Source organism: Erinaceus europaeus, chromosome 17, assembly GCF_950295315.1.
Source record: "Erinaceus europaeus chromosome 17, mEriEur2.1, whole genome shotgun sequence".
NCBI lineage: Eukaryota > Metazoa > Chordata > Mammalia > Eulipotyphla > Erinaceidae > Erinaceus > Erinaceus europaeus.
Genome location: NC_080178.1, coordinates 54,967,988 through 54,995,036, shown reverse-complemented (window position 1 = coordinate 54,995,036; position 27,049 = coordinate 54,967,988). Strand labels below are relative to the sequence as shown.

At 46.5% G+C, this 27,049-nt stretch overlaps 1 protein-coding gene across 11 annotated transcripts in view; it reads left to right on the top strand.

The window, feature by feature from the left end:
• TENM4 (teneurin transmembrane protein 4) overlaps nt 1–27,049 on the top strand; it is a 545,270-nt gene that overhangs the window by 120,562 nt on the left and 397,659 nt on the right. For all 11 annotated transcript variants that reach the window (XM_060176742.1, XM_060176743.1, XM_060176746.1 and 8 more), the window contains exon 2: nt 6,237–6,292. The gene's annotated coding sequence lies outside the window, so the exon portion shown is untranslated. The remainder of the gene's footprint in view (nt 1–6,236; nt 6,293–27,049) is intronic.

The following is a 27,049-nucleotide window of genomic DNA, read 5'->3' as shown; positions in this document are numbered from 1 at the left end:
TCATGGTTCCTATCTGTTCCCCTCTGTACATGTGCAAAGTGGCCAGGTCTGCATCACAGAATTGTTGATGAGTGTGGAGGGACTTAAGGCATGTGGGACTCTATAAGGCATGTGGGACTCTATAAGGCATGTGGGACAGTGATTATCCCACAGGACACATTAGTGATAATCACTCATAACAGTAGCAGTCAAATATTATTGGATGATAGGCACAAGGACACTGCAGTGACTCCACATGCAGGCGTTGTTACTGTCTCTGCATTTCCCATAAAAGCGGAGGTCACTCAGCTCCAATGTAATGAAGCCAGGTGTCAGCATCAGACCAGTTTCAGAATCAGTGCTTCGTAAGGCCCTTTTCACAAAGGTCCATGGCTTTGCAGATGCCCGCTGGGTATTCCATTTGCTTCATCCTAGATCTTGAGATGAAGCAGGAAAGTCCAGGCAGAGGGGTGTGCCCAGGGGAGCTGCTCCGAGGTGTGTATCCAGGAAAGAGGCTTCAAATGGTCAGGAAGGCTCTTCCTGCTGGTCTGGCCTTGTCCCTCCAGCTGATACTCAACCTGGAGACAGGCTGTCACTCTCTTCTGGAGCATCTTAGCTTTAGTGAGGGCCTCAGTCTTCCAAACACCTCCCATTCCTACCTCTGGTGTCAGTAACCTGAGCTGGTGAAAAGGAATCCCTCAGCATGCTACAGCAGCTGATAGCTGCATCTGAGGTGAAACCTATTCCCTGTACGGGGGAGTGTTTTGAGGGTGGGCAAAATAAGGGAGGGGGAGGCCACAGCAAAGCACAAAGCACAGGCCCTGCCCTTAAATGCTTCTGCTCTCACATTCTGCTCATAGTTGGTGGTCAGGTTTTGCATTATGGACTTACAGAGAGGGGTGGTGTCCCTCAGTGGCTCTGTCCTTGAAAATTGGCCTCTTCCTCCACCTCCTTTGCTCTCTGTGTGAGACAGTACTAATTCATGTCTGATTTATGTTATGCATCGCCTGTATTTATAGTATCTGTGGTATATGCACCTAGAACAGATTGCTTGGTGCTTAGAATAACTAGGTTACTTGATTTTTTTTTTAATAGGAGAAAGAAATTAAGGCCATTCACTTTAGTTATCTTTATCCCACAGCCTAGGGAAATCATCCCATAGTTAGTCATCTTTCTTCTCTCGGCTTATTTCACTTAGCAAAAATCACCTTCAGTTCCATCCATATTGTCTTGAATGATATAGGGTCAAATAGCAACTGAATTGTCTCCTAGACTTTGTGAGAACGGTGGTTATTGAGGGCAGAGGGGGGCCCAGAACTTTGATGGAAGGTACAGCTTTCACACATATGCAAGTGTGAAATGACACCACTTACATCTTTAAATGTTGCTAGATCACTAGTAATAAAAAATACAAGGAAGGATGCTTCATAGTGAATGAAATTGGTGGCCAATGAGTTTTCTTTCTTTCTGTTCTGCCTCCAGGGCTATTACTGGGGCTTGTTGCCAGCACTATAAATCGACAGCTCCTGGCAGCCATTTTTTCCATAGGACAGAGAGAAGTTGGATGAGGAGAAGGGGGAAATAGAGAGAGGAATAGAAAGACACTTGCAAACCTGCTTCACCACTTGTGATGTGACCCCCCTGCAGGTGGGGAGCCAGGGACTATAACCCAGATCCTTGTGAGGGTCTTTGCACATAGTACTATGTGTGCTTAACTGGGTGTGCCACCACCTGGCCTCCACAAATTTTATTTATAAAAGTGGAAGAGTGGGGAAGCAATTACAGATGCCAGACCTTCCACCTTCTGCATCCTACAATGACCTTGGATCCATACTCCCAGAGGGTTAAAGAATAGGAAAGCTATCAAGGGAGGGGATGGGATATGGGTATCTGGTGGTGAGAATTGTGTGGAGTTGTACCCTTCCAGTGTTTCCTTTTTTATAAATAAAAAATTAAAAAGTGGTTATGCAAAGAGGCCCTTATGCCTGAGGTTCTAAGTGCCCCATACCACCATAAGCCAGAACTGAGCAGTGCTCTGGTAAAAAAAAAAAAAAAAAAAAAAGAAGAAGAAGAAGAACGAGAAGGAGAAAGAGAAGGAGAAAAAGAAACAAGTTGGGGCTTTGGATCAACTTCCCAATGTCCATGTCCAGTGGAGAAGCAATTACAGAAGCCAGAACTCCCACCTTCTGCACCCCAAAAACAATTTTGGTCCATATGCCCAGTGGGGAAGAAATGATAACCGGAGGATGACCAGTGGGCTCTAAGCTGCAACTCCATCAGGACACAGAGAGAAGAGGAAACAGGGAGGGACATTGGATGTAGTAATAGGTGTATGTGTGACTTGGAAAAGAAGAGATGAGACCGTAGAAAATAAGGGGTAAATATATACAAATATAGACAGATAGTTGTAGAAATAGTAGTTAACCCATATCTGTAACCTTAGGAGAGCTGCTGTAGCTCCCACTGGAGGGACTGGGGATTCAGAATTCCGGTGGTGGGAATGGTGTGGAGTTGTAACCCTGTTATCTTGTTGTTTTGTATATCAATATTAAATTGCTAATAAAGTGGAAGAAATGAGTTCTTCCAGCATTTGTGGTGTCCACGTGGGCGCTTTGGAGGTTCAGGTAGGGGTAGGGTTGTCTGGGTAGGACAAGTAGTGCTGGAAGGAGGGAGCATGAGCTGCATCTGGGACTTCTTAGAGACTGGCTGCCTGTGGAGAGAGATGTGCAGGGCAGAGGATAGGGCAGGGCTTCTGGTTTCCAGTGAGGCAGAGAGTAGACAGCACTGTCATTGACTGTGATGGAACATTCTAGATGAATGCACAAACTAGTAGTAAAGACAAATGGCCAAGTTGAAATAGGAATGATGTGGGGAGCAGCCAGATGTGGGAAGTGACCCACAGGTGACCAAGAAACACAGAAAATGGCCTTCAGTTGATTCTCTAAACACACGGATGAAAGTAGCTAGGTGTCATGGACCTAGCACAGAAGCCAAGAGAATGAAGCATGCTAATGCCAAACACTGGTGAGGACATGAGGACTTGTCCTACCAAGATACTGCTGAAGGAGTGATTGAAAACAGTGATGGTCTTGGGGCCAGGAGGGTCACCTGGTAGTGCACACTTGGCCATGCTCAAGGAACCCAGACATGACCCAGCACCACACATGCTCTGTGCCAGGGATATTCTATGAGTGTTGGTGTGGCCTTGTGGTATTTCTTCTCTTTCACTTCCCCTTTCTCCATGTCTCTCCCTGAAATTGAAAGGATAAAAGTCCACTAGAAACAGAGGGATCACAAAAGTGTGAAGTCACAGGGGACAAATGAAATAAGGATGTCTTTGTGTGGAGAGCTATAGACTTTAAAAAAAAACTTTAGTAATATATTCAAAGTATATTATCAGGCAAACATATTAGAGTATTTTCACAAAAGTCAGAAACAACCTATATGTCTATTAGCAGGGGGCTAATTAGGCACATGTCTAAACTTTTAAAAAATAACCATAGTGTGCATAGTACAAGCCCATTTTGCAGAGTATGTGGATGTGTGTGTAAGGAGATGACTGTGGAGGTATTTATGCAAAAAAAAACAGTTGAGAATAAAATGTGTCTTTATTGCATTTAATGCATCTGGGTAAATAGAAAAATTAAAAGAGAGAATTAAAAGTTACAGTTACAGTAAGGGATTCCAGGGAGGGGTAGTGAATATTTCTAAGTGGGATTGGAGGGAGGGGGCATCAGGGAAGTCATTAGATGCAGAGGGGCAGGCAGGGGCAGGCTTGTGTCCCTATTTCTGTACAGTGTTGTAGTCTAAGCTCATAAGAAGTGAATGCTTTTGGTGTCTCTCCATCCCTCTTGTCTCTCTGTGAATAAAGAAAAGCTAGCCAGAGCCAGTTCTGAGGGATTTCCAGTCTGACTTGTGGTCATAAAATGTGCCAAGGGGCCAGGCAGTCGTGCACCCTGTTGAGCACACACGTTGCCATGTGCAGGCTTGAAAGCCCCCAGTTCTCACCTGCAGCAGGGAAGTTTCACCAGCTGGGAAGCAGTGCTGCAAGTATCTCTCTTTCTGACTCCTTATTTCCCCCGTTGCTTTCAGTTTCTCTCTGTCTCTATCAAAAAGAAAAAAGAAAGAAGGGGGATATTGGACTGCTGCAAGCTGTCGAGTCAGTGCAGTCACCCAGTGCAATAACCCTGGTGCAAGCCCAGCAATAACCCTGGTGGCAATAAAATAAAATAAAATAAAACAAAATAAATAAGTTCATACTTGTTAATTTAACACTAGGTGACAGGGAATGGAAACTGATGGCTCTAGAAAAGACAATCCTATCAGCAAATCTGGGAAGAGATGCCCGAGTGACCTATCTTCCTGGGTCTGGTTTATGGTGCTGAGAACTCTCAGAGTTATATTTCTCTCCCACTCCAGGGTAGGGCCAGTGGCCCGCCCACCCAGTAAAGTGCACACATTGCCATGCACAAGGACCTAGGTTCAAAACGTGCTATCACATGGGAGTGCCTGCAGGGGAAAAGCTTCATGAGTGGTGGTGGGGTGCTGCTGTGTCTCTTATTTATCTGTGTCTCTCTTTCACTGTCTCTTTTATCCTTTTTGTTTTTTGCCTCCAGGGTTATCGCTGGGGCTTGGTGCCTGCGCTATGAATCCACTGCTCCTGGAGGCTATTTTCCCCCTTCTTTGCCCTTGTTGTTTTATTGTTCTTGTGGTTATTATTGTTGTTGTTATTGATGTCATTGTTATTGGATAGGGCATAGAGAAATGGAGAGAGGAGGGGAAGACAGAGAGGGGGAGAGAAAGACAGACACCTGCAGACCTGCTTTACTTCTTGTGAAGCGATCCCCCTGCAGGTGGGGAGCCAGGGGTTTGAACCAAGATCCTTACACTGGTGCTTGTGCTTGGCTCCATGTGTGCTTAACTCGCTGTGCTACCACCCGACCCCCTTTCTGTTATCCTTTGTATAAAAGAAAGAGATGGTCACTGGAGGGTAGTGAAGGTGTGCAGGCACCAAATCCCAATGATTATGCTAGTGACAAAAATAAAAATAACAATAACACAACTTCTGAGGGACAGATAATAACAATTGAGATCAGCTTTGGGGCTGGCAGGTGTTGCACCTGGTTGAGCACACCTGTTACCATGGTCAAAGGTCCGGGTTCAAGCCCCTGGTCAGCAGTGGCACAGGGAAGCTTCCAAAGTGATGAACCAGGTCTCCCTTTCTCTCTTCCTTTCTCTCCCCTCTCTCTCCATTTCTTTCTATCTCTATCCAATAAATTAATTGATTAAATACTTTTAAATAGTAGAGGTCAGAGTCTAGGTGGTGGCGCACCTGGTTGAGCGCACATGTTACAGTGCTCAAGAACCTGAGTTTGAGCCTCTGGTCCCCACTTGCAGGGGGAAAGCTACACAAGGGGTGAAGCAGTGCTGGAGGTCTCTCTCTCTCTCTCTCTCTCTCTCTCTCTCACCTCCTTCCCTCTCAATTTCTGGCTGTCTCTATCAAATCAATAAATAAAGATAATTTTTAAGAATACTAAAAAAAAGGGAGAGGTCAGCTCAGTAGCTGACATAGAGCAGGGGTTTAAGTGTATCCATTTCCTTCTCTTCTCCTTTGTGAGAAAAAGTAGGTCTTTTGGCCTGTCACCTTGCAGAGGCAGGAACTGACCTGGACCTGGGAAGGACAGCCAAGGGCTCCCTTAATGACCACACACACACACACACACACACACACACACACACACACACACACACTCCTGTCTGAAGACCCTGGTGGACCCCAGGGACCTTCCCTCAGCTCTGGGCTGTGTGGGAGAAGCTGATGGAAGGTGCAGGAATACAGGGGAGTGGGGAGTAGTTACACAGGCCATGGGAGGGACGAGCATGGCTAGTGGCAGTGCTGTGAAATGTCTAGGACAGGAAAGTGGGAATAATGACCCAAATGATGGACGTGAGCTTGCTGAGATCCTGCTGTTCTCTCGTTTGCCCTGGTATATTGAGGACCCTCTGAGTTTTGGTGTCTGTGAAAAAAATGTGCAGGAGAGCCTCAACAACCTGTCACCATCACTTTCTGCCCTTAGGCTGGATGTTCATGGTCACATGCCATCTGACCATTTGCTGGTCCCCTTGTGGCCTGGGTGGCAGCCTGTCCCCAATCACTCAGGCTTTGAGTGGCAGGCAGCCCATGGCAGGTGTGTGGCCTCAGGTGCCCTAGCTCAGTGGTGCCCAGGCGTAACTGTGCCTGTCTTCTTATCTTGCAGATGGACACACCGAGGAGCAGAGAGAGCTAGTGGACTCTGGGATGCACAGGCAGTGGGTAAGTGACAAGGCTACCGCTGAGTCCCAGGTACAATCTGCGGTTGACTTCTGGCCCAGGCATGAGATTTTTGTGCCTTGGGATGTTCCAGTAGGGAAGCCAGATGAATAGGGTTGCAGTTTGGGGCAGTTGTTTGCCACTGTGATTTCACTGGGTTGCCCTTGCTGAGCTGGGGTGTTTAGCAGAAGCGTCTGTGAAGTTCATTTAGGCATCACCTCACACATTTGGGATCATCCCCTGGGGAGGGAGAAGCTGGAAATTTTCCCTCCTGTGGCTAGTGTGCCCCCCACCCCAGTCACTCACTCATTTTCCCAGCCCTGTTGTGGGGGCCTGTAGAACAGACAGCCCTGGACAGAGGAGGCTGGGCCCTGGGTTCTTTTGTCCTTGGCTCATGGCTCCCTCTGTGGTCACCATATTTGTTGTAGGTAGGCTGGTCCTGGGGGGTGGGGGCAGTAAGGCCATTTCCTCCAGGGGTCATGGCTCTATTCACAGCTAATGCTTTGCAAGACTTTGTAAGACTCCGTAGGTCAGATGTGCAAACTTTATTTCAAGTAAGTGATGTAGATAGTGCGCAGAGACAGATTGCAAATGCCAAAATAGCTCATGCACAAACACAAGAGAGCCAAGAAGAGAATGGCCCTCCCTGAATTCTGACACTCTTTAGGGCATTTTGTAACCTTGCCCTAAATGCCTTAAGGCCAGAAGCCATATTTTCTTGGTTTGCTTGCCTACTTGTTTGTTTTGCTATTTTGGCAGTATAGAAAATAGGGGTCCCATTATTGGTCTAGGTCTCACAGGAACTGAGGGTCAGAGCTGGCTTTGAAACCAGGGTTTGATCAAACCCAAACGTTGGTTTCTGTTAACTGCAAACCATCCATCGGATGACCTTAACCTTTGAGTGGGAGTTTCAGTACCTGCCCTGTAGGTGGTAACACAGATTTGGGGTGATCATTCCAAAATGGACCCCCATAGGGCAGAGGGAAGCTCATCGATGGAGCTACAAACTGAGTGCTGCTCGTCACTCTATCTCCATGTCCCCTAGGAAGGTCTGAGACTGGGGCCATCTAGCATCCCTAACAGGGACCTCCTTGAGCCTCCTTGAGTTCCCAGAGAACAGGGCTCCGTGAGAGGGCAGACTGGGCGGGAGATGCCAAAATGGACCCCCATGGGAATGGTGAAGCAGTGCAGGCATCAAGCCCAAGCAAATAATCCTGGTGACAAAAGAAAGAAGGGGCAGGTGGTGGTGCACTCACAATTGAGTACACATGTTAAGATACACAAGGACTTGGTTTCAAGCTCTCAGTACCCACTTTTGGGGGGGACGCTTCATAAGTGATGAAGCAGTGCTGCAGGTGTCTATCTCCCCCTTCACTCTCAATTTCTCTTTGTCTCTCTCTAATAAATAATAAATACATACATACATAAATAACACTATGGAAAGAAGGGGCATGTGAAAGAAGAAAGGACAATGTGGATTTTCATGGGACTCAGAAATGGGTTCCTTTACTAAGCATGATTGGATTCTGTGACAAAGCAAGGCCACTCTTTCATCCTGGCTTGGATATTCCGGTTCTCTGGGGCCCTGCACTTAGGACCCAGATCAACTCCAGCTGTTTATACTCATCTCTCCAGAATCCTGTCTTCCCACCTCCTCCCCTCCACAGCCCCTCCCTGTCCTGGCACATCTGTCTTCTCTGTGTGGAGGAACCTCAGGACACACAGGGACAGTGCAGGGACTGAGCAGTGGCAACCTGAGAGTGCCACTGAATCTCCCATTGACCCTGTGAGAAACTCTAGGGTCTTTGTTTATTTTAGGTGGTGCACCTTTTTTCCTCTGAGGGTCACTATCACAGAGAAAAAGAGAGAGAGAGAGAGAGAGAGAGAGAGAGAGAGAGAGAGAGAGAGAGAGGAGAGAGAGAGAGAGAGAGAGATTCTTTCCTACAGAGATTGAGTTTCCCCTTGTCTGGCCAGGGATAAAAACAGCACTGTTGAAAAGCAGGTTTCACTCTAGCCCGAAAGCGCTCTCCAGGATCCCGAGGAGTCTGGTTCCCAGAGCGATTATCTTTCCAGAGTGAAGTGATGAACGGTGCCTGTGACAGGAAGCCAGAGACCACGGGTGCTGTGGGGAGTGCTCCTAGAGGGAACAGGCTGGGCTTTGTGTGCTCTGTTCTTGTCTGCCAGCCCTGGCTGTGTAAGGGCCAGGTACCCTCACCTGTATGGCTCTTTCTCAGAGGCCCTACCTGGCCTGCCTTCCCAGCCTTTCTCACTGCCCTTAGCCTCTGTACCTGGCATGGAATTGGGGGTCAGCAGGGGTATGAGGGCCTGTGGTCTCCATAGAAGTTTCTGGTTGGGGTAGCAGACCACCGCAACAGGGAATCTCATACCTGCTGCAGCAGGCCTGTGTCTGCATCCCTGCTTTGGCCTCCAGTGCACCAGCCTGCTGGGTTGCTGGGCCCTGGGCCCAGAGGGCCTGCCTGGTTTGGGACTCCCTGTGGGGCTCTAGTAGGGACGCTTCATGGAGAGGGTACCAGCTTTCCATGACTGTGGCTCCAATCAGGTAAAGCACAGGCCACCAGTCCCACTGACCACACAGCCTATGACCTATTGCAAGACACTGGTCACAGCTTTTGGCTTCCTAGGTCTCTGAGCCACAGCTCACAGGCTAACTGCTCTCTGCATTGGGCAGGACATGCAGCTCTCCTGGAAGAATTCTCTGTGTGCACTTGTACTTTCTTTCATTCTTTAAAAAAAAGAAAGGGGTCAGGCATTAGGTAGTGCAGCGGGTTAAGCACAGGTGGCGCAAAGTGCAAGGACCGGCGGAAGGATCCTGGTTCCAGCCCCCAGCTCCACACCTGCAGAGGAGTCACTTCACAGGCAGGTCTGCAGGTGTCTGTCTTTCTCTCTTGCTCTCTGTCTTCCCCTCCTCTCTCCATTTCTCTCTGTCCTATCCAACAACAACAACCATAACCACAACAAGGCTACAACAACAAGGGCAACAAAAGGGGAAAAAACCTCCAGGAGCAGTGGATTCATGGTGCAGGTACCAAGCCCCAGCAATAATCCTGGAGACAAAAAGAAAAGAAAATGGTTGGTGAAGGGAATGGTATACAGGCAAGTACAGGCCCTGGGACTCTGCTCCTCATGGCTATGCTATGTGGCCTTAGAGAAAGTGCTCTCAGTCCTCTGGCCTCGGTGTCCTGGTGGGGATGGTGACACAGTACCAACCAATAGCTGCCATTTTTTTTTGTTGCCAGTGTTATCTCTGGGGCTCAGTGCCAGCACTAAGAATCTATAGCTCCCTAAATCTATTTTTCTCTTTTTGCTTTCTTTTTTCTTACTATTCTATTTGATGGCACAGAGAAGGTGAGAGAGGATAGGGAGAGAAAGATTATATTTGATGGGACAGAGAGAAGTTGTGAGAGGAGAGGGAGATAGAGACAGATAGACACCTGTAGACTTATTTCACTGCTTGTGAAATGTCCCTCTACCTTTGTCCTCCATATGTCATAATGTTTATGTGCTCAGCTGCCTACCTCCCTGATAGATGCCTTTTATGTGGCAAAAGGGAGAACTGGTTTTTGCATTTATGTGTAAGCCAGGGAGAGGGTGGGCCTGAGTGGGTCTCACTGATTCCTGCCAAGCCCCTCTGAGGAGTGGGTTCCCCTAGCACAGGCATAGAGGGCTTCCTCATATGGGAGTGGCAAATGCTTGCTGTCTTCACAGGGCTCCCAGGACCAGACTCTAGGACAGGTCACTACAGAATTGCCCTCCTGCCAGCTCTGGTGATGGGAATGATGAAGTCAGTCTGGATGAAGGAAAGCCTTGAATAGCATTTACAGCATAGGCATGGCTGAGCCCCTAGGGAGCACCCAGAGCTGGCACAGTCTGCCCACACTCTGCACTGAGACACAGACCCTTGGCCTGAGTGCCAGCATGGCTCTCTTGGGCTGTTCCTGCAGAGGGACTTTGCCAAGAGCAGTGCCCACAGCCAAGGGCCAACCACCCAGAGGAGCTACCTGGACAGTATGTCCCTATGTCCATCCACTCCCTCTTCCCCCACCCACTGGCAGAGTCCACTAAATTCAACAGTTCTCGGTACCATCCTATGCAGATGAGGTTCTGTATGTTCTGAATGCCACGCTCCCCTAAATACCAATCAGTTAGAATTGGCTGCCAAGAAGGACCCCCTCCCTTTGGCTCCCCCACATCTCTGCATCTTTAAGGATGTTCTGGTTCTGACAAGTCTACAGTGGAATGATTATTCCTTCAATATGGGGCAGTTGGCAAACCTTTGACAATTTCTCTGATGTGTCTAGTGGAAAATGTGATTTTCCTCAATTGTTCCTGTTACCACATGCCACTTGCACTCTGACTGGCTTTCCTTTTCCCTGTAGATGCAGTCTTCCCCATAATTCACTCCTGCTTCCTTTCTCTCTCTCACTCTCTCGCTCTCTTGCTGTCGCCGTTGCTCTTGCTCTAGCTCTCACCATGGCTTTTGCTGTCTTTCCCACACACTCACTTTCCATGGTGTCCATTCTTATTCCAGCTGAGACCCCCCCCCCCACCCCATCATCCCTCCATCACTGTCACCCACATCCTCTGCCCCCTGCTTGATCAGCCTGGTTGGCCTTTTTTACCTCCTGACAACAAAAGATATCTGTGTGTAGCTTATCAGAAGGTACAGAAGCAACAGAAGCTTCCAGACATCAATGAGCTTTCTCAAGACAGGGCATGTTGTGAAAGAGGAAGTTAAACCTTCTGGTGGGCCGGCTCCTGCCAGGGCCTGCATACCTGTTTTCTTTTGTACCTTAGAGGTGTTTGGTGGTGTGCTCTCTTGATAACTGTGTTCTCCACATTCTCTGTAGACTGCCTGCTAACTCTACAGGTCATTACAGGTCAGCCTAGAGAGCTGCCCTATGCACCCCTTGGCCCACAGGGCATACACACTAGATGAGCTTGTGCTTAAGAGGTAGTGGGTGTGGCCTGGCCCTGGGTCTATCAGATGACAGCTTCCTGATGCTCCAGTGGGAGGGGCCTTTAGGATTGCAAGTCCACCCTTAGGGTGGGTGGTTGTGGGGCAGCACTGATGGCTGGTGGTAGCCTCGCTCTGGCATCTGGTATGTGAGAATGGGTCAGTGGAGCTGGCTGGCAGCCTCTCTGCCCTTCCACACCACCCCACCCTTGGGCTGTGTGCCAGCCACACATGTCCCCATCTGTCATCCTTCCTCTTTAGGAGGAAGCTCTTGGGAAAGGGAAAACCTTTGCTTTTAGTTGAGGGCTGGTGCCATCCCAGCTGCAGGTCAGTGAAGAGAGCTGTTTGAAGTGAAGGTATGTTCCCTGTTGCTTTCTGATGCCCTTAAGCATCTCTGGGTTACCAGCTTTAGGTCTTGCCCTCTGCCACGGAGCCATGATTGCCCTGCATAGACGACGGGACTAGAGCGTCCCCAGTGAATGGGAGCTGGCAAGAGGGCTACTCCCCTCTCCCTGTACAGACTATCCTGTGAGCCCTGTGACGGGATACTCTTCCCCTTCTAATCCAGGAGGCCTCAGTGCCATGGAGAAGACCACACAAGGCCTCAGGGGCCTGCTGTCAGGGAAGCAGAGCACTGAATCCAGCAGGTGCACTGTGGAGGATGCTTCCTCACCTCTGCCATTCTTCCCTTCCCTCCTCTCTGCCTCCTCTTCAGGGCAGGTCCCAGTAAGAGCAATGGGAGAGAGCTCTCTGGACAGTAGTGACCCACAGAGCATGCCTGTTTCCCCAAGGAATACTTCCAGTCTGCACTAGATGAGCTGGGGTTGGATGGGGGTATGTGCCACCCCTCCCCACATGGTTCTTCATTTAATCCCAAAGGGGTACACACATTACTTGGTACTTCTTATCACTGGCCTTCAATTGATGAGAACTCTTGTCCATTTTCTGATTTTCTACTCTGCTCCCCTAGTCATCCTACTAGTATGATACCCCCCCAAGTGCTCTGATGTATTCAGGGGGCCTCAGGAGAATAGAACATAGCTTTCAACTGCCTTAGACTCAGTCATCTCCTTTATAAATCAGGGTGCCGATGCTTTCCTGATTGGCATTTTCTAAAGGTCATATGCTTTACATCTTCTGAGAGAGTGTAGCTTAGAGCAGACAATCCTGTGTAGTGATTTTTTGTGCCTCTTCCATGAGTTTCTGTCTGTCTGGCCTCTCCACCAACAGTTCCCAACATCAAGTTCCCAAGTGATCTGTGAAGACGGCTTGTCCAACCATCTCTTTACCATGATCCTAGCAAGTGATGTTTTCAGTAACTGAGTTGTCTGTCTTCTCCAAACTCCAAAATATTGAAGAATAGAATATTCCTTTTTCATTATTTTTTAAGATTTATTTATTTCCTTTTGTTGCCCTTGTTGTTTTATTGTTATAGTTATTATTGTTGTCCTCTTTGCTGGATAGGACAGAAAGAAATGGAGAGAGGAGGGGAAGACAGAGACAGGGAGAGAAAGATAGACACCTGCAGACCTGCTTCACCACTTGTGAGGCAACACCCTTGCAGGTGGGGAGCCAGGGACTCAAACCAGGATCCTTAACACTGGTCCTTGTGCTTTGTGCCACCTGCACTTAACCCGCTGCACTATCGCCCGACTCCCAGAATAGAATATTCTTAACTCGTCTATTCCCCTACTATGTAGAGGCTTCCCTGTAATTTGTTGCAAAATTAAAGGCAGCTTAAAGGCAAGGAACCCTCTGGGTATCTGCAGTGTATTTGCCCAAACATACATGATGTGGTATAATTGTCTCATTGGCTTGAGCATGTTACTGATCTTATTCCAACTCCAAGGGAAGGAAGCCAACACCCAGAGGAAGGACACTGGACTCCCCAGCCAGTGCTTGTCCCTTGTCCTGCTCCGCCTCTCCCTTTACTCTCTTCTCTATTTATTGATAGTATATAAATACCATTACACCAACCACAACGGGAAACTACAGACTGACCTTCCATCTTCCCACTTTCCAGCAAGTCAGCTGTTTCCACTTTTCCACATTCCCTCAGTCTCTTTTGTGCATGTGCTGTTTTAAATTACAACGACACCAGGAACCAATTCACATGCCATAAAATCAACTCTTTTAAATCTTACAATTTGGTTCCTTTTTTAAAAAGTTTATCCCTAGAGTTGTGCAACCATCACCACTATCTAATTTTAGAACATTGCATTGCCCCAGAAAGAAATCCCATCTGGGAAACTGTCAGACTGTCTTCAAAAGTAGTTGAACCCTTTTACAATACCACTATCAATACATGCCATTTGCAACTTTTTCTTTATTTAAAGTTTATTATATTTATTTATTTAATGGATAGAGACAGCCATAAATAGAGAGGAAGTGGGAGATAGATAGGGAGAGAGAAAGAAATACACCAGCAACACTGCTTCTCCACTTGAGAATATTTCCCCCTGCAGGTAAGGACCAGGGTTCAAACCAGGGTCCTTGCAGACTATAACATGTGCTCTAACCGGGTGCACCACCCCCCAGCCGCCCACCACTTGTAACTTTTTCCACATCCTTTCCAATACCTTTAACTACTGCTTTTTTCATATAGTCACCCTTATGGGTATAAGAGATATCTCACTAGATTTTACCCAGATTTTCTTTATAACTAGTGACCTGCAGCATTTTTAGATGCTTATTGAACTTTTCTTTTATACATATATTTATTTCATTATTTATTGGATAGAAACAGAAAGAGATTGATAGGGAAGGGGAGATGGTGAGAGAGAGAGAAAGAGACACTTGCAGCTATGTTTTGCCACTCATAAAGCCTCCCCCCCACAGGTGGGGTCGGGGGCTTGAACCCAGGTCCTTGCACATTGTACCACTTGTACCAAGTGCCTCACCACCCACTTATTGAACTTTTTACATCCTCTTTGGACGAATGTCTACTCAAGATCTTGGCCTATTTCTTAACCGGGTCATATTTCTTTTTTATTGTTGGATTCTGAGAATTCTTGCATACCAAGTCACTTTTTCTGATAAATTATTTGCAGACATTTTCTTCCATTCTGTGAGTAGCCTTTTCACTTTACTGAGAATGTCCCTTGAAACATGGAATTTTGAAATTTTGATAGAGCTGAATTTTCATCTAGTTTACTCTTGCTTCTTATGCTTTTGACGTTACATCTAAGAAGCCATTCTTAGTACACAGCAATATAGAGTCAATAGCACCCTTGTTGAGAAGATTGTGCTTTCTCCATGGTGTCATCTTGGAACTCTTCCAAAAAATTCACTTGATCATAATCACTAGTGCTTCTTTTCACACCATCACTTCTGTCCTACTTCTTATTGAAAAGCCAGTGCTACACTGTCTTGATTTTTTTGGGAAGTATTCAGACTCCAACTTTGTTCTTTTCTGGATCATTTTGGGTGTGTCTCTTGCATGTACATATGAATTTTAGGATCCACTTATCAATTTCTAAAAGGAATACAGCCCTAAATCCCTCTGAGCTTCCATATGAAATGTATTGATTCTGTAAGTCAAATTGGGAATATTGCCCTGTAAATAAATCTAAGTCTCTTACTCCACAAACATGGAATCCTTTACCACATATTTAAGATTTTCAAAATTTTCTTTCTGTGGCATCTTACAATATTCAACAATAGAGATATATAATAAAGCATACATGCCTTTTTCTTAGTTTAACAGTTTGTCCCTAAATGTCTTATCCTTTCTGATGCTATAGTAACTAGAATTACTTTGGTACTTGATTTTGGAATGGACTTTTGTTCATATGTAGAAAACCATGCTCCCAGAGGGATGGAGAATGGGAAAGCTATCAGGGGAGGGGGTGGGATATGGAGATTGGGTGGTGGGAATTGTGTGGACTTGTACCCCTCCTACCCTATGGATTTGTTAATTTATCCTTCCTTAAATAAAAAATAAATTAAAAAAAATATTGATCCTATATTCAGAAACTTTAGTGAACTTGTCTGATAGTTCTGAGAGAGTGTGCTGCGCACAGTGTTGTAGTGTGATGTCTGCATGTGTATTTTCTGTGGGTTGTCCTCTACATAGTACCTTGTTGTTTTTTAGTAGATATTATCTTTTTTTTAATATTTTATTTTATTTATTTATTCCCTTTTGTTGCCCTTGTTGTTGTAGTTATTATTGTTGTTGTCGTCGTTGTTGGATAGGACAGAGAGAAATGGAGAGAGGAGGGGAAGACAGAGAGGAGGAGAGAAAGATAGACACCTGCAGACCTGCTTCACCGCCTGTGAAGCGACTCCCCTGCAGGCGGGGAGCCGGGGTTCGAACCGGGATCCTTATGCCGGTCCTTGTGCTTTGCGCCACCTGCGCTTAACCCGCTGTGCTACAGCCCGACTCCCTGTAGATATTATCTTATATCTCCTTTTCCCCTATCTGGGTAAGTATTTCTTTTTTCTTTTTTATAATATTTATTTTCCCTTTTGTTGCCCTTGTTGTTGTTGTTTTGTTCTTGTTGTTTTGTTGTTGTTGTTGTTTTTGATGTCATCGTTGTTAGATATAGGACAGAGAGGAATGGATAGAAGAGGGGAAGACAGAGAAAGGGAGAGAAAGATAGACACCTGCAGACCTGTTTCACTGCCTGTGAAGTGACTCCCCTGCAGGTGGGGAGTGGGGGGCTCAAACTGGGATCCTTAAGTTGGTCCTTGTGCTTCATGCCACGTGCGCTTAACCTGCTGCAGTAACCACCCAACTCCCTAGTATTTCTTTTTCTTGACCGCTTTTTCTTCCTAGAAATGCAACTACAGTGTTCAGTTAAATGGTGTTGTTCATTTAAAAGAGGGAAGTATTAGTTTTTACCATTAAGTATGATATTAACTGTGGGCTTTTTGTAGAGGACTTTCATCAAATTGAGGATTTCTTTTAAAAACATTGTGGAGTGCTTTTGTCATTAAAACATAGTCTTGATTCCAGTATATATTGCATATATACTGAATTCAACATGTATTGGATTTTGTCAAATTCTTGTTGTGTGTCTATTGAGATGCCATGGGTCTCTTTTATTCTATAAATGTAATATGTTATTATATTTATTTGTTTTTCTATGTTAAAGTAAACTGCATTCCTGGGAAAATCCCAGTTGATCAGAGTGATATAATCTACATGTTTGATTCATTTCAGTAGTATTTTGTGGAGGAAATGTTTTGTTTCTATTCATAGGGGATATTAATCTATAGTTTTCATTTTCCTTTTTTAATTATCTTTATTTATTTATTGGATAGAGACAGGTAGAAATCGAGAGGGACAGGGATGATAAGGAGGGAGAGAGACACCTGCAGCCCTGCTTCACCACTTGTGAAGCTTTCCCCCTGCAGGTGGGAACCAGGGAATTGAACCTGGGTCCCTGTGCATTATAACATGTGCGCTCAACCAGGTGCACCACCGCCTGGCCCCAGTTTTCATTTTTCTGTGTTTCTTTGACCATTTTGGTATGATGAGTGAGAAAGATAGCCTCCTCTTCTATTTTTATTTAAAAGCCTGTGATAGTTTATGCTATTATTTCCTCTTTTAAAAAAATCAGTAATTTTATTGAAGGGTTGTTTACAGTACAGTTGATATATGGGCAAATGTTCCATCTCCCTGTGATAGGTGTCTGCAGAATACTCTAACCCTCAAACAGGTTCTTTTCACCACCATGCACCAGGTCTCCAAGGCTCTCTGTCTTCTCCCTTTCTCTCCTTCCCCAGAGTCCTTTGCTTTGGTACTATATACCACACTCAGTCCAAGTTTCACTTTGTGTTTTTCCTTAAGTTCTACCTATAAATGAGATCGTTTGGTATTTGTTCTCTTTTTGACTTATCTTATTTAACATAATGTCTGCAAGTTCCATCGAAGATGAGACAAAGGAGATGCTTTCATCATTTCTAATGGCTGAGAGTACTGCATTGCGTATATAGACCACCAATTTTTTGGCTACTCATATCTCAGGGTAACAAGGCTGGTTCAATACTTGTAAATCAATAACTGTGATCCACCACAACAACTAAAGGAAAGCCAAAAGTCATGTGACTAATTCAATAGATGCAGCCAAAGGCTCAAAATCTTTTCACGATCAAAACATTTAAAAAAATGGAGATAGATGGAAAATTCCTCTATTAAGTCTGTATACAACCAATAACATACTCACTGGTGAAAAGCTGAAAGCTCTCCCTATTACATCAGTCCCAAGACAGGCTGCCCACTCAACCACAGGCTGAACAAGACCAAGATTTCCCCTAGATTTCCCCTAGTATCTCCACGGGAGCCCACCTTCTGGTATAAAATCAGATAGCCCCAGTATTGATAGTCTAGCATGCAGTTTGACTAAAGAACTGATTGTTTGCATTTTGCTGCTTTTTTATCATGGAGAAGTAGGGAGAGCTTACTTCTGACTGAAAATACTGAGAATGGAGCAAGGGATCTCTGAGTTCTTGTAAAGGTGGTGAATCGTGGTTAACCCTTTGGTCACTCAGTACATTTTATCACATGGTCCAGCTGTCACACACTACATTCACTTCTCATGCCAAGCCTGGCCTGAGGTGGCTGTCACTTGGAGAAGAGTCGCCCTTACTTCCTGCCTTAGAGGGGAGCCCAGCCTGCAATGGAATGTTAATCTGAAGGCACCGCACCGCTGCAATAAATGACTGAGGCCATGGCCTGGGCCTCAGGAGGCCCCAGACAAGTGGGGAATGAGAGAATGCAGAGGACCTGGCTGCCAGCTGCTCTGTCTCTAACCACCTCTCTCACCCTGGTGGATATTTGATTTTATACCAGAAGGTGGGCTCCCATGGAGATACTAGGGGAAATCTGGGGTAAATTTGTCCTGTGCAGTGCTGAGGACCAAACTTAGGACCTTGTGTATGCAAGGCCTGAGCTATACCATTGAACCAACGCCCAGCCTAGGTGGCCTAAGAAGGGTGTGTGTGCTTAAGGAAGGGGCATGAGCTTTGCCTTGGACAAGTAAAGGCTTCCTTGACACAGACCTTTTCCTAAGCAGAAGCCTAGAGGCTCCAGAGAGGTGGAAGTGGTGCAGGGTATAGTAAGGACAGGGGTCCTGCAGGCCCTCTTATGTAATCAGGGCTGCCAGGCCAGTTTGCACATATAGCCATGGAATCACACCCCTCCCCTGGCCTGGAGAGAAGGAGCAGCCTTCTCCCTTGGGAAGCTGAGACTCCAGCTCACCAGAGCCGCCCCCAGCCTTCCCACAGGCATCCACTTCACAGAATGTGTGTTGGAGAGGAGCCCCGGAATGTTCTGGAGTACACTCCCCTAGTACTCTCCCTGCAGCTGGCTCAGTGGACCCTCTTGCTGGTTTGCCTGTTTGATGGGAGCAGGATTCCCACCAGCATAGCCAAAAAAGAAAGGTTGGGGGTGGGGAGGACAGGGGAGGCTGTGCAGGAAGCCACATGGGCGGGAGGCTGGGCCACCCATAGAGAAGCCCTGTCCCCATTTTGTGGGACCAGGCAGAAGAAGGTCCACAGCTAACCCTGCCAGGCATAGCCAGTGGGAGAGTGCAGGGGCACAGAGCAGCTGATGACCTCAATGGAGAGGTACAGGTCTCCCCAGGGAGGACCCCAGGCAGGACCACCAGAGTGACAGGAGAGGAAGTGGGGTGGCCAGGTGTGGGAGCAGTTGGGATTCCCGGCTCAGCCTGAAGAACACTCTGCTCCTCCCTCCTCTCTCCACCTTTGCAGGTTGGTAGCTTTGCTTCTGGCTTTACATCTCACTTGCCCTGCCTGTGTGTCTGAGCCCCAGCTTGTTGGAGGGGTACTTCAGCAGGAAGCTGCTGACTGAGCTTTGGAGACTTCCTGAGCTCCCTGTAGTAGAAGCTTCTGGGAGACAGCAGGGATTTGTCTGCTAAGCCTCTAAGGCCCAGGTGCCGGAGGGGCTCTGCCCTGGGCAGCAGGATCTCTCCTATTCACTTTCCTTCTACTTAAAAAGGCAGAAGAGGGGGTCGGGTGGTAGCATAGCGGGTTAAGAGCACGTGGCGCAAAGCACAAGGACTGGCATAAGGATCCCGGTTTGAGCCCCGGCTCCCCACCTGCAGGGGAGTCCCTTCATAGGCGGTGAAGCAGGTCTGCAGGTGTCTATCTTTCTTTCCTCCTTTCTGTCTTCCCCTCCTCTCTCTATTTCTCTCTGTCCTATCCAACAACAAATGACATAGACAACAATAACAACCACAACAAGGGCAACAAAAGGGGTAAAAATGGCCTCCAGGAGCGGTGGATTCATGGTGCAGGCACTGAGCCCCAGCAATAACCCTGGAGGCAAAAAAAAGGCAGAAGAGGGTGGGGAAATAGCTACTCTAGCAGAGGGTATGCCTGAACAAACACCCAAACATGAGGTTGCAAATTCAAACCCTACCACCCCATGAAAGTACCATAGATGGTAGAGTGGTGCTGTGGTAGAGTGCTCCTTCTCTCAGTCGATGCCCATCTGCTCAGATAACAAATGCAACAGTTGCATCCAGGGCAGCTGCTCAGGCTTGGTATTCTGAATGAGTAAGGCTCCAGTGTCCCAAGGGTCAATGAGGCAGGTTCCAGATAAGATTGCACTGAGGCATCCTTAGGATAATTGCGGGGAAGGCAGGGGTCACAAGATAGGTGGGCAGAGAAAGCGGCAGTCAGGTTTGCTTGGTTCTTCAACACTCTGAAAGGAATTTGGATCCAGGCCCCACTGGGTGCTTCTTTCTGGCAAACATATCACATTTACTAAAGATCTGTACTCTTTGGGTACCTCCTGGGCTAAAGTTTAGAGCTTAGTGAGAAATATTTGCACTGATCTGCACTAAAAGCCCAAGAAACCTGAACAAGTCCAAACTATGTGATAGCATGCTGGATGGGATGCTGAAGAATGCTTGAGGTAGAAGGCGGGGGACTGAAGTTAGCTACCTCTGCCTCTGGAGCCTCTGCCGTGCCTTGTACAGGTTTGAATCCTGCAGCTACGCACACACACTCACACTGCTAATTTTATTTACTTTATTTATTTATTGGTCCTGGTGCCTGCATGACAAATTCACTGCTCCTGACAACCATATTTTCCTTTCATTAATTTTTAAATTTATTTTATTTGATAAGACAGATAGAAACTTAGAGAGGAGAGAGATGCTCTTGCAGACCTGCTTCATGACTTGTAAGGCTTCCTCCCTGCAGGTGGGGAGCAGGAACTCCAACCCGGGTCCACATGCATGGTAATGTGTCTATTCAACTGGGTATACCACTGCCTGGCTCCTTGTTTAATTTAAAAATATATATTATTTATTAGGGGGCTGGGTGGTGGTATGCCTGGTTCAGCATATATGTAACAATGTGCAAGGTACTGGGGCCCATATTCAGTGCAGGAGCCTGTGTAACCTCTGCATCACTGTAGATCTGAGCTCGCATTCTGTGGTCATAACTAGGATCATTGTAGGCTGCACTCACTGCCGGACACATCTTCCTTGAGTGATAGCATATTTTGGCACAACCTCCATTCAGAGAATGGAACAGTCCCTACCAATGTTGATGCACCTCAAGGGCAAGATCCTGTAGAGGCCCACCAAGGGGTCCATTATGTTGTTCCTGAGAGAGGTGACCAGTGACAGTGGTAAGAGGGATCCATTAGAGGTCTAGGACCATTATGTCTGTGTGGGAATCCAGGGACCCTCTTACTAGGGCCCCAGGTGATGGCGTGGCCTGGTAGCGACTAAGGAGTTATCATTAAAGTATGCTAGTCCCTTGCCCTTATCCAACTTTTGTAGTCATCACTTTGTCTGACAAGGTTATCCTTGATTGATGGAAGTGAAACAGGAAGTAGGTGAGGAGGTATCTAGATCTAAGTAGGAACTATTTGACTAAGTACTTTGTGTTGTCTTCTTTAGGTCTTGCTGCTTGTTTACTGCACTTATGGGGTCACTGCAAACTATTGTGCTCTTTTGCTTTAAGGTATATATTTCCCTCTAATTTATGGATATATTTGCACATGCGCTCTGTCTCTTGGGCTCCAGTCCATATCTAGGTGCTGTGGCATTGTTAGGAAGGGTACCACCTGAAATGCAACTAAAGAGTTCTATGAGCGGGGCATGGGAGGTAAGGCTCTACAATCACAGTCATAAGGAACCAAAGTTCCCGGTCAGGGAACCAAAGTGTGGCCCAGAGAAAAATGTTCCAGAGACAGAGAAACTGTCTCATGATGAAAGTGTAGAGGCTTTGGGAAACCTCTTCATAAGTAGAAAGGCAGCCCATAGTGGATAGGTGGCCAAGTTTACTTATCTGGGGGATGGGCAGGTTAGGTCCCATGTTGGTTGGGCGCCATATGCCAGTCCCAGTTTGGGGCACTAGTATGCCGGGCTAGCTTCACGGGCAGAACAGAGAGACGACCAGGGACTCATGGTACTCAGTTCACTCTTTATTCATGTGGAACGCAGCGCAATCTAAGCTATCTCTAATCACAATCCTGTCCTTATATATCCTAAGGCGGAAGTGTCAGGTCCTCTGAAGAGGATGTACGTAGGATAGGGGGTGGGGAGAAGGAAAAAGCGTGCAAAACAGTGAGGATTAAATCAATGCCCTGGAGGCAGGGCGGTGCTTAGTTAACGGTGGTTATGTAAATAAAATACAGTGTTAAGCAGGGGGGATTAAACCAATGAAACAGAAGGGGTCTTAGAAGCAGAATTTAGAAGCATACCAACAAAAGACATTATTAGAAATGTATTAATAATTTAAGTACACTGTTAAGATTAAATTAGGTTACTGGGGTCTGTACACCAAAAAGTTAGAACTGGGGTCTGTACACCAAAAAGTTTGAGACATCCGATCTATTTTCCCCCTCACATATTAATTAGTGATTTGTAAGGCTATAAGTTAATAGAAGTGTATATTAACACCATTCTTGCCACCAAAGGTCTGTGTCCCGACCCTTACCCTCCCTCCTATCATGAATCTGAACATCTACCTTCATCCTCCACCCAGAGATTTTTACTTTGGGGCCATACTCCAAACTCAGTCAGATTATGAGTAGAATCATCTTATACTCTTATTTGTCTTTCTGGCTTATCTTACTTAACATAATTCCTTCTAGTTTAACATAATTCCTTAAAAGATTCATGTATTGAGGAGGGAGGGAGAGAGGGAGAGAGGGAGAGAGGGAGAGAGGGAGAAGGAGAGGGAGAGGGAGAGGGAGAGGAAGAGGGAGAGAGAGAGAACTGGAGCATCACTCTGATACTTGCAATGCTAAGGATTGAACCCTAGACCTTATGCCTGAGAATCCAATGTTTTCCCCATTACATCATCTCCTGGACACAGATTGCTAATAACAGCAGGGGAGAGAGCTCAGCAGATTCCTATTCTCAGGTGCTCCACCCAGGATCATCAGACTCTTGCACTATGTGGAAGGTACTGTGGAAACTGAGGAAGATCCAGGTCTGTGATGTCTCTCCCTTCCTCTTTCTCTGTCTGCATAAGAAATCCAGCCAGGAGCAGCATCATTTTGCTTGTGCAAGACCCCTGGAAAAACAGAAATAAAAGATGACTGCTGGGGAGCACTATAGGAGGAGTCATCAGGTTAGACTGAACAGGCTCAGGAAGTTTTTGGGGAGGGTGGTGGTGGCTGGAGCATGACTCCTGCAGAGTGGGCTGGGGATGGTGGAGGCCTCAATCTGGCCTAAACATCTTTTACTATAAACTCATTTAATCCTCAGAACAACTTTTAAGAGTGTGAAGTTTTGGGGGCTGTTGTTATTTAACTTAATAAGGGGTTTGTGGTTGGGGGCTACTGCTGAGGTGTGTAAAAGGATTCACAGCGGGAGCTGGGAACTGGCTTAAACAATACAAGGTTTATTAGGATGAAACAGGTAAAGGGCAAAATAAGCACTTATCATCAAGGGTTAAGAGTACGCTAGGTCTATAAAGTCTAAGTATTGTTATCAAAAGTTTAGTTCCTTAAGATAGACAATTATCAGCTGAGGTATAGATTGCTCATGGCTGTAGGTGGGTCTTAAATGTTTACTGGCTAGCAGAGTCACACGTGTTCAGTTCCCAGGAGAAGTAGCCATGGCACACCGCCGAGATACTTCTGACCAGAAGAAGCAGCAGCCCTTGCTTTTATACATTCCCTTCTCTGAAGCACCTCCTCAGGGTGATGTCATTTGTAGGCGAATAGTCCCAAACTCCTGCTGGGGTCACCACAGGTGCTGGGTGATGGTGCACCTGGTTGAGCACAAGTGTTACAGTATGCAAGGACCTGGGTTCGAGCCCCTGGTCCCCACCTGCAGGGGAAAGTTTCACAAGTGGTGAAGCAGTGCTGTAGGTCTCTCTCCGTCTCCTCTCTATATCTCCCCCCTCCTCTCAATTTCTGGCTGTCTCTATCAAATAAATAAAGTTTTTTAAAAAAGAATGAGTATTTAAAAAAAATTGTGAAGTTTTTAGAGTTTTGATTTGAAGGGAAGAAAAAGTGAGAACATTCTGGGGTGCTGGGGCTTGAACCCAGGACCTCATGCACACAAGGCATGCTCCCAGGCCTCAGCCTAGGGGTCTTATACTGGAGCACATCTGGAGAGACAGAAGTGAAACAAGAGCTCGGCTTCACCAGAGCTGCCACCTGTCTTTCAGATGCAGAGCCTAATATTATCAGGGAGTCCCTGTCCTTGAGGTCCTGCTGGTGTCCTGCTGGGTATCCTTTCCACTCTCCATTCCTCATCTCTGGCTGCCCACTGAGGATTGATCCTTATCAGCTCAGTACCCCTCCACCCCTCAGATTGAGTTACCTTTCTCCTGTGTCCCCCCTTAGGGCAAGCGCTTAGCAAAGACACACACACAGGGCATTTGTTTCCTATATATGACCCATGGCACCTGTTCATTTCCCCAGCTTCAGCATGGCTTCTTGAGACTGTTTCTTGAAAACAAGCTTGTGGAAATCCCACAGATCACACCTGAACAGGAACCACCACATCCAGATTGCCATGTCACCGCCTCTGAGCACGGGCAATGTCACTCAGCCTGCCTCCCATCATCAGCTCCTCATCCTGTCCCTCAAGCATGTCGGGCTGAGGGGCAACTAAGCTGAAGCTTACCCAAAGGGTGGTAGCCCCAGTGGGAGCAGCCTGTATTTTTCGTTCCCTCAGGCACCCTTACAGATGTGTGAAAGATGGAATAAGACAGAAAGTCTTCTAGGGAAAAAGAAAAAAGTGATGTTCCTCCTAGCTTTCGCCCCTCGCATGGGCAGCCACGGCTGAGTACTTCTGAGGTCTTATGACCTCACATTCACTCCACATCTTTGCATTCTAAAGTGGGTGCTTACACCGCCCCCAGCTCAAAACTTGAGCATGCTTTACACCCTACAGCCTTTGCAGAAACCACAGGCTCGAGCACCAGTAAATAGAACATTCTAGAATAGTGAGGGCACTACAAGTAAATGCAGAACACATGAGCTCAGAGCCATCAGGGGCTTAAATAGACACAGATGGTTAGAAAAGCAAGAGAAAGGCTCTCAGACCAGCTTCCCAGCCAGCATTCAGGGGCTGCCTCAGAGTTGCAGGTCTACGTGACCAGGAGCCTCATGGGGCAGGTCAGGGACTGGCATCTAAGGGGAGAGGTGTTAGGCTGGGGCTGGACATGAGGTGAGGTGAGCTGGAAAGACCAATCAGTTGAAGTTTGATGGGGGACTCACATTCTTGCACACCAGCAGTCTGGACTTGACAGCAAGCCATAAGAGAGATCCTGAGCAGGGAAGCATTGTGATTAGATTTCTCAAACATTGTTAAGGCAGATTGCTCTGGGTAGGGAGGACATACTGGTCCTGGTAACAATCAGATTACAGGGCTAAACAACAAATCCCTCAGGCTGCAGAGTGGCACAGGGAATAAAATCAGGGAATGGGGGTGTCTTGTCTGACCCAGGCTCAGGCATTAAGTAACCATCACACTATACTCTCAGCTCATGGCTAAGTATCCCAGCCTGCCCTCCAGTCTCCCAAGGGGCCCTTTGAGTGCCAAGAGCTTCCTGGATCCTGAACAAGGGACAGAAGAAGACAGCAAGAGACAAGAGGCAAGTCAGGCTCAGGGCTCTATGGCTTCCCAATGCTCCTGGGAAGTTCTGAAAAGGAATGTGGAGGGCAGGGAGAGATACCCACAGAGCCACAAGGAGAAGAGAAAACCCAGAAGCAGCTAGTCCTGCTGTTTGGATTGTTCTTCCAGAAGCGCCACTCTCCAGATCAACAAGAGGCAATAAAAGCACAGTGGCCTTTTCATTAGACACACCACAGAGGGCCCTGTTCAGCAGCCACTGTCAATCAGATCTGGGCCACCATCTCCCCATACCAGCTCCCTACTCCCCCCCAACCCCCAGAAATTGGCATCTGTCTGAGAGAAAACACATACAGCCCAGGCCAGCTTGTTAACTAGGGCAGCAGGGAGCTGGGGGCTGGGCCATTTCTCTTCAGTTTGCTCAGCCACCAGGGCAGGCAGGGGTGCTCCCAGGAGGTCCTTCAGGGAGCCCCCAGCCTCACCCCATTCCAGCTCTGATGGGAGGTGCTGCTTTGGGCGTTCCTGTACTTACTGCTCAGTGTGCTGCCCACCTGCTTTATCTCTGCAGAAAGCCCTAGAGACACCCTTCCCCCATGGAGGTGGTGGGGAGACCTTTTTGCTTTGTTCTGTTCCCTTCAGGCAGTTAAGCAGAAAAAGAAGGCCTGGCTACACCCTTCAGCTGACTCCACATACACCCAGCAAATAGCTGCCTGCCCAGGGCACTCTTGTGAAGTAGAACAAATAGATCAGCATGTTTCATGAGGACTCACACACTTTTGATTGGTAGTAATACTAATATGTACACCCAGCTAAGCACATGAATTACAGTGAGCAAGGACCTAGGTTCTAGCCCCTGCTCCCTACCTGTAGGGGGATATTTCCTAAGTAGTGCAACAGGTCTGCAGGTTTTCTTTTTCTTTCCCTCTCTACTTCCTCCTCCTCTCTCAATTTTTCTCTGTCCTATTAAAAAGAAATGAGAAAAAAAAGAAAAATAATGTCTGCCAGGAGTGGTAGATTTGTAGTGTTGGCACCAAGCCCTGGTGAAGTCTGGTGGCAATAAAAACAAATAATATAAGAAAATAATAATGATGATTATTGGTATTATCAATTGGTAATAGTAATATCTAGAATTAATACCCATTGATTAGGATCTATTGTTTAAGACTATTTGCTAATATTAGACTAATGTGATTAACCATCAATAGTTATGGTTAACAATTAATGATTTATTAGTAGTCAATAAAGTCATTGATTTATAATAATACCTCTGCAGCATGGGCACTACTCAAAACTCTATGACAGAATTGTCAGCCCTTTCTTTTCTCTTTAAAGAGAAGGACACAATATCATCATTTTATTGCTGAGTAATACTTCACTGAGTATTTGTCCGATAACTTTTTTACCCAGATATCTGTTAAAGGGCATTTTGGTTGTTTTAAAATTTTTGCTATTGTGAACAACGCTGCTTTGAACACGGAGGTGCATATATCCCTTCCAGTCACTGTTATTATATCTTTTGGGTATATGCCTAGGAGTGGAATTGCTTTATCATAAGTTACTCCCATTTGTATTTGTTTAAGGATTCTCCATACTGTTCTCTATAGTGGTTGCACCAATTTGCATTCCCACCAGCAGTGTAATAGAGTTCCTTTCTCTCCACATCTTTTCCAACATTTATCCTCTCCTGTTTTGTTAATGAAGGCCATTTTCACAGGTGTGAGGTAGAATCTCAATGTAATTTTAATTTGCTTTTCTCTACTGATG